Raw genomic sequence first — 8879 nt, 5'->3', positions numbered from 1 at the left:
GCGGCACTTAGGCATTCTTTGGGTATATTGATCCCGGAAACTGAATCGTAATAGCGATCGAGTAATTACCCTGTTCCGCGGCAGCACCTCGATAATAGTGTGTGTTTAATAGTAATTTACGTCTAACTCAGTGTGTGTTATGAGTTTTTGCGTCGAATTAACGTCTGAAATCAAGTCCCGAACCCCTCTATTTATACTGAAAATGGGACCCACCCGCGTGTCGCGACAGGTTTGCCCGTGCCTGTCGCGTGTCGCGGGGCACACCCCTATGGCCTAGGGTAGCCTTGTTGTGGGTATAGGCCTGCTGAGTCGTCGTTCAACGAATTCCTATTTCAGACAACGAATTTCGAAGATAATTATGATTTAGGGTTTAGCCCCCCTGAATTTTAGGGGTCCTGATCCTGATTCCGATTGTTATGAAAATTTTAGGGTTAGTGCAGAATTACTTGGGAATCTCAATTAGGGTTTTCTTATAGCCTAATTATCATTTTAAATTATTAATTTTAGTGAGAGTTGTTACATCCTCCCCACCTTAAGAAAAATCTCGTCCTCGAGATTTACTGGAATAAATGAGGATATTTGCGCTTCATTTCTGACTCCAGTTCCCACGTATATTCTGGTCCTCTTTTGGAATTCCATTTGACTTTTACCAGTACTAGTCGTTTGTGTTTGAGAAACTTGATTTTCCTATCTTCTATCTGTAGAGGTTTTTCTATGAATTTCAGCTTTTCATTCACTTCTATGTCTTGAAGAGGTACTACCAGAGATTCATCTGATAAACATTTCTTGAGGTTGGATACATGAAATACATCATGTACTTCAGCAAGTTCTTCTGGTAGTTGTAATCGATAAGCAACTGGTCCGATTCGTTGAATCACTGGGAATGGTCCAACATATCGGGGACTCAGTTTCCCTTTCTTACCGAATCTGACTATTCCTTTCCAAGGAGATACTTTCAATAATACTTTGTCTCCTACTTGAAATTCGAGAGGTTTGCGTCGATTGTCTGCATAGCTCTTCTGACGATCTCTAGCTGTTTTCAATCTTTCTTTGATTTGAGTGATCTTGTCTGTAGTTTCTTGTACAATGTCTGGACCTGATAATTGACTTTCTCCGATTTCTGCCCAACATACTGGAGTTCTGCACTTACGTCCGTATAGTGCTTCAAATGGAGCGGTTTCAATGCTTGAATGATAACTATTGTTATAGGAGAATTCAATTAATGGTAAATGGTTATCCCAATTACCTCCAAAGTCAATTACACATGCTCTGAGCATGTCTTCCAGAGTTTGAATTGTCCTTTCACTTTGTCCGTCGGTCTGTGGATGATATGCAGTACTGAGATTAAGTCGAGTTCCCATGGATTCTTGGAAACTTGTCCAAAATCGGGAAGTGAAACGACTATCTCTATCCGATACAATGGAGAGCGGGACTCCATGTAAGGATACTATTTCATCCACATATAGCTTGGCTAATCTTTCCATGCTAAAGGTTTCCTTGATTGGTAGAAAATGAGCTGATTTGGTTAATCGGTCCACGATTACCCAAATAGCATCATTACCTTTTCTGGTTTTGGGTAACTTAGTAACAAAGTCCATTGTTATAAGTTCCCATTTCCATACAGGCATTTCTAATTGTTGCAGTAAGCCTGAGGGTTTCTGGTGTTCAGCTTTAACTTGTGAACAAGTTAAACACTTAGATACATATTCAGCTATGTCCTTTTTCATTCCGATCCACCAGAAATTCTTCTTTAAATCTTGGTACATTTTGTTATTTCCTGGGTGCACAGTATACCTAGATTTATGAGCTTCTTCTAAGATTTTTGATCTTAAATTTCCTAAGGTAAATTTTCTTCTGACAAAGAATTTTACTAATTCCCAAAAAGTTCTTCACATTCATTTTAAAGATCTATAGATCATATATCTTTTGACTTAAACCCAATCACCTTGAAAAAAAAAAAAAAAACACTATACCATTTCATCTCATTCGTTTGAACATCTCATCTTTTGAAATATCTAGATTCGCTTCCTTGAAACTCACAATTTCGAAAACGGTGAATTTATTCGGTCATCGTTATTGAATTCTTTCAAATCATTACCAACGCTTTGTAGCATCCGAATAGAGTTGTAGCCTGTGTTAAACCCTATTCATGAGTCATTCGTTTGATTCGTCATTTTCTTGGTACAATTATGTACTCAGATTACAATACACTAAATCCTGTTATCTATTACCATTTAAGTAAACAATATTGATTTTCGGGTGATCATTAACAAATCATTTTTATTTTTAAAACGTCCATACCCCTCAAAATATCTTTTGATTCCATTCAACGCTACATTATTCCTCTTAATTAAAAGAAGAAACATAACCCCAAGAAAATATCATAGTTCAAATCTCGAGGACGAGATTTTTATTAAGGTGGGGAGAATGTAACAACCCTCACTAAAATTAATATTTAGTATGATAATTATGCAATAAGGAAACCCTAATTAAGTTTAGTATGATTAATTAATCAGTTAATCAATAGTAATTAAGCTAACAAGATTAATTAAGCTAAGTAAGGTCTATTAAAAAATAGATATATATGAGGTCGTATAAGAACGTTTAATATTAATAATAAAATATATTATTTTTTTTCCTTACTCCGTTTTTAATGAAACTTAGGTTAAAACGTAAATAAAAATATGCTCGTTCTAAAGACATATTCGTCGTTTTATAAAACGTTATATTTTAAAAGTTATACAAGAAAAACGAGTTAAGCAGCTGAAATAAAATAACTAAGCTAGCTAGCTAGCACGTCAAGCTAGCTAGCAAGCACGTCACTTGAATCCCACATCGACCAGAATATGAAATTGAGCTGCCTGCCTGCTTGCTATAAATAAGAAGCTTAGGATTCATTTTTCTTTGCTCATTTCTTTTCTTCTTCTCTCTATACGTTGGTGTTCTAACCAATAATCACTCAATCGCTATTACGATTCATTTTCCGAGTGATCAATATATCCAAGGAATGCCTAAGTGCCGCCCACATTAGGTTATGCTTTATCGTTTGTCGGTAATCCGATAAATGAGCCGAAGCATTGTACTTTGTCGTTGTCGATAATTCGATATACGAGTTGAAGTACTATACTTTGTCGTTTGTCACTTTGATAAATGAGTTGAAGTATTGCACTTGGTCATTCATTGTGAGAATTTGATCTCGGGAAATTATCGTAACTGTTGTATTGATCATTAACCCGGTTTTTGTGAAATTCGTTAAGGTTCGAATCTCATGACTACCGTTAAGGTTTGATTTGGGTTTTACACCAATACGTATTCTATTCTGTTAAACCACCAAAAACACTCCCAACTACACCCTTACAATCAAACAAACTATTAAATCATCAGAAGATCCAGAATAATAAAGTACATGCTTAATTATCGGGAAAAGTAGAATCAAGAAGTTTGTTAACTCAATCCTGCATGATGATTTGTGAGTTATTCTTCTTTTATAAATTCTTTTCTCACCGTTTGTGAGTTATTAACTATTTTACAATACTCCAAATTCATTTTCCGAGATTATAATACCAGTGATTAAGTTGATGTAATCACCAAATTACAGCCAGTATGTGGGGTATTGTGCACAATATTACAGTTTAAATCATTTTAGGTGGGCGAACCTAATTTAATTGATTTACGTCATTCATTGGGGCAGCCAATGGTGATATGACCACTGTCACAGATTCGGTCGAGTGACAAATACTGTGGGTAGTTGGTTGATATCAGAAACATGCGTAAAAGATCTTAACACTGTGAATAATCATAAAACGTGTCATTTTCAGTAAAATGAATAATTCACTCAGTATTTCCCGCTGACAAAATCTTTTTAAAAACGCGTTTCAGGTAATTACAGTAGATTGGAGTAAGGATTGGATCCGGCACTAAAAGACTTCAAGAAGTGGCTTATTTTATTAATTAAATCAACTTAAGAAATATTGTTTTCATTAAAAGCTACCTTTGTAAAACATGGAATTTATTCCATCTTTTTAAATAAAATCCGGTGTTTCTAAACTCTGATATTTTTCCTAACTCACGGTCCTGATGAAATTTCCGCTGCAATGTTTTTCAAAATAATCACCGGTACCACTGAACTGCTCACGGCACCGATTCCGGCTAGATGGGGTCGGGGGTCGTGACAGAAGGTGCTCACCAAATTCTGCTTTTGTGGAATTTCCAAATTCCATCATTTCCTTGTTCTAATTCTTTTAGGTAACCTTTCATTCCTTCGGCATCGTCCTTGATTGCTGTTTTCTGAATTTCTTTTACTTGTTCTCTTAAATCTACTTGTAGATTTATTCTAAGAGTACGGACTCGCTTTTGTTTTTCATTATACTTACGACTTAAGGCATCTGCTACTACGTTAGCTTTTCCTTCGTGATATTGAATATCACAGTCATAATCACTCAAAACTTCCATCCATCTTCTTTGCCTCATATTTAACTCTTTTTGCCTGAATATATACCTTAAACTCTTATGATCTGTATAAACAGTAAACTTACTTCCATACAGATAATGTCTCCAAATCTTAAGGGCAAAAACTATAGCTCCTAATTCTAAATCATGAGTCGTATAGTTTTCTTCGTGCTTTTTCAATTGTCTTGAAGCATATGCGATTACCTTTTTGCGTTGCATCAATACACATCCGTATCCTAATTTTGAAGCATCACAATATACTTCAAAATCTTCTGTTCCTTCTGGTAAGGCTAAGATTGGTGCATTGGTTAATTTCTGCTTTAAGATTCTAAAGGCTTCTTCTTGCTTTGGACCCCACTCAAACTTAGTGGCTTTACAGGTTAGCTTAGTTAATGGTACAACTATTTTGGAAAAATCCTTAATAAACCGTCTATAATAACCGGCTAAACCTATAAAACTTCTAATTTCCATCGCAGTTTGTGGAACCTTCCAGTTGATAATTGCTTCGATCTTAGCAGGATCTACATGAATACCTTCGTGATTCACCATGTGGCCTAAGAATTGCACTTCTTGTAACCAAAATTCACACTTTGAGAATTTAGCATACAACTTTTCTTTTCTTAACAAAGTTAAGAGTGCATGCAAATGTTGACAATGCTCGGCTTGACTTTTGGAGTAAATAAGTATATCGTCAATGAACACGATTACAAATTTATCCAAATAGGGTTTACAGATTCTGTTCATCATGTCCATGAATGCAGCTGGGGCATTGGTTAACCCGAAGGGCATGACTGTAAACTCATAGTGACCATACCTAGTTCTGAAAGCAGTTTTAGGTATGTCTTCCTCTTGTACTTTCAATTGATGGTATCCGGACCTTAAGTCTATCTTAGAGAAATACCTAGCTCCTTGCAATTGATCGAAAAGATCATCAATCCTAGGTAATGGGTATCGATTCTTAATTGTGACTTTATTCAATTCTCTATAATCAATACACATTCTCATTGATCCATCTTTCTTTTTTACAAACAACACTGGTGCACCCCAAGGGGATGAACTAGGTTGTATAAATCCTTTGCTTAGTAATTCATCTAATTGCTTTTTCAATTCTAACATTTCGGTAGGAGCTAATCGATAAGGTGCTTTGGCTATTGGTGTAGTTCCTGGAATTAGATGAATTCTAAATTCTACCTCTCTATCAGGTGGTAACCCAGGTAATTCTTCGGGAAAGACATCTGGGTATTCTGAAACTACAGGAATTTCCTTGAGTTCCTTGTCCTTAGTACAGATGATTACAGAAATCATATATACTATTCCTTGGTTTCGTTCATAACTAGCAACTTTCATTACTGATATGAACTTCAATGGTTTCCGAGGTTTATCTCCTAAAATCTTAATTATCTCTCCTGTAGGTGTTTGAATTTCTATAGAATTCTTATCACAAATGATTTGCGCATGGTTGGCTATTAACCAATCCATTCCTAACACCACATCGAATTCAGCTAATTTCATAGGAAATAGGTTTGCAGTAAATTTATGACCTAAAAATTCTATGTCTACTTTCTGCAAAACCTGATTGATTTCTACTGATTTCCCGTCTGCAGTTTCGACTATAAAGATCTGTCTAACGGTAGATAATGGTAACTTAAGAGCTTGACAGAACGAAGTATTGATAAAACTTTGGTTTGCACCAGAGTCAAACAATACTTTGGCATAAACGTTGTGAACTAAAAACGTACCGGCGATCACATCTGGAATGAGTTCTGCTTCTTGAGTAGTTAGCTGAAATGCTCTAACATTCTTCTTAGTAGTTCCTTCAGCCGTCTTGGGTTTGTTATCAGTGACTTTGTTCAGTTTAGGACATTCGGTTTTGTAATGTCCCGTTTCTTCACAGTGAAAACAAGTTACAGTTTTCTTCTTACAGTTTTCTTCACTATGTCCTGCTGTTTTGCAATAATTGCAAATTCTGTTGCATCTTCCAAAATGGTTCTTACGGCAAACTTTGCAGAATGGCAAAGTTGCAGATCGCCATGTCCCTCTTTTCTTGAAATTATTACTATTACCCATCCTGAATCCTTGGGTAATTTTCTGAGCTAATTCCTTCTTTCTATCTTCATCTCGTGTGCGTATCAGCTCATCAGTTAAGGTGTTAGCTAATTCGACTGCATCGTCAATAGTGCGAGGTCTCGCAGCTTTAACGATATTGCGAATTTCGCTAATTAATCCCCAAATATATCGAGAAATGAGTACCGGTTCTGGCGAAGCCAAGTTAGGTACCACTCTCGCATATTCGAAGAATGTCGAAGTATAACCACGACAATCCACCCCGGTCATTCGATGATTTAGGAATTTATTTGCCATTTGTTCCTTTTCATACTCAGGACAGAATTTTCTTTCGACCAGACTTTTAAATTCGTCCCAAGTCATAGCATATGCTACCCGTATGCCTTTTGCCTGTAGCACTGTGTTCCACCACTCTAGTGCTCCTTCTTTAAACAAGTTTGAGGCATACATGACTTGATCTTCTTCAGCACATTTACTTATTGCAATTACTGCTTCGGTTTTCTCCAACCATCGCAGCGTTGCAGTTGCTCCTTCGTTGCCTGCAAATTCAGCGGGTTTACAAGCAAGAAATTCTTTGAAAGTGCAACCAGGCGTTGCAGACTTTCGCTTCTTAGGGCGCTGGGTGTGCTGAGATTCATTGTCATGATTTATATGGCCATTGCCCCTGTTGATGCTATTACTGAAATTATCTTCAGTAGTATGTTTGCTAGGTACAATATGTTGCGGATTACTTGGATTTTTCATAGCAGCAACGAACATTGGAATTGCGTTGGCTATTCCTTGGGCAACCATATTTTCGATATCTTGTTTAGTCATATATTGATCCTCTGGATGTTGCTCTGACTGGTTAACTTCATTTACTGGTTCGTTATCGTTATTTGCCATCTGATGATAATTAATTATGAATAATTAGCAATTAGCAATTTATACAAGTAATTTGAACAATTTGCAACACATAAAGCCAAAATTATCGATTTCTCGATTTCATGTTATATCCGTATAATATGCATCAGTACACACAGATATCTTACAACGTTTTATTCATTATGTACAACTGGTTTTTCTACGTTCTTTTACTATTATACAAGGATAATTCCACCACCCTCCTATTCGTCATCTCAGAAACGGAATTCCCTCTCGTCGTATTTCCAGGCAATCTGTCCCCCTATTTCCCTAATTCTATTCCCTGCATCCATTAACTCTTCACCAAAGTGGCGAAGTTCAGCCAGGTTTTCATTGCTCATCGGTGGATTAGGTAGGGGTTCTGGGTCGAATTGTGGAAGAAACGAGTAAGGACTGTTGACAATGTTTTGGAATTGCCAATCGTTAGTCCACCATTCTTCTGGTTCTATAGGTTGGTCATGGACTATTGGTTCAGTGATTGTTGGTGTAAGGTTCATTGGTATTGGGTTTCCGACAGGATAGGTAAAGATACCTGAGTTAATAGGTTGCATAGTTTCACACTTTTCTAGTAAAATATCTATTTGATCCTGAAAAGTAACTCTCCTGGTTTGATTAGAACTCTCTCCGACTTCTACCTGAGTTGGGTTAGAATCTTTTCCTATTTCTAATTCTATTTCCTGAGAATACTGATCAAACTGATTCTCCATTTGCCTAGACTCATTATTAGCTTCAGTTTCCTGTTCTTGTGGATTAGGGTTTTCCTGAATTATAATTGCTTTTCCTTTGTCTAAGGGTTTACTAGTTTTAGGGGTTTTTGTAACTGTCTTTCTCTTACGTATACGGCTTCCCCAAACATAATTTTTCTTTGGCTTTCTTTTTGGTTTAGTCACTGGTGGAGTAGGGAGTTTTACAGGTTCATCCACATCAGCAACGTATCCCGTAAATTCATGAGAAACTTCAATATTTACTGGGTACAGATTGAGGTTCTGAAAAGCTTCAGAGATCTCGTTCATGCTGTGTAGCATATATGCAAAATGCACAAAATATCAAGTTAAAACTTTGGAACAAAGTTTACCAAATAAACACAGAAGTTTTATTGCATACTTATTTGTACAAAATACAGGAAACACTCAGTTTTATTTATCTACTTACTGAGAATTACTAGTACTGTATTCAAGATACTTTTTAAAGATTAGCATTTTCTGCTACAGTAGCTAACATATATAAATTAGCCCATTTTTCATCAAGTTTATCCTCCCAAGGGGATTTCTTAAGTAATTCCAGGGTTTCCTTTTTAATTTTCTTTTCCCTGATTTGCTCCTTACTTTTCTTAATAATCATACTCCTTTTTCTAGGAGAAAGCAGATTTTCGTAATTCTCTTTTTGCACAAATATTCCTTCCTCAGGAATCGTAGGGAGCTTTGAAATTTTAGTTTTAGAAGAACTACCCTTTTCGTAAATTG

The sequence above is a fragment of the Helianthus annuus genome, chromosome 17 (genome assembly GCF_002127325.2).
Source record: "Helianthus annuus cultivar XRQ/B chromosome 17, HanXRQr2.0-SUNRISE, whole genome shotgun sequence".
In the NCBI taxonomy this organism is placed as follows: domain Eukaryota; kingdom Viridiplantae; phylum Streptophyta; class Magnoliopsida; order Asterales; family Asteraceae; genus Helianthus; species Helianthus annuus.
This window is presented reverse-complemented; position numbering follows the sequence as displayed.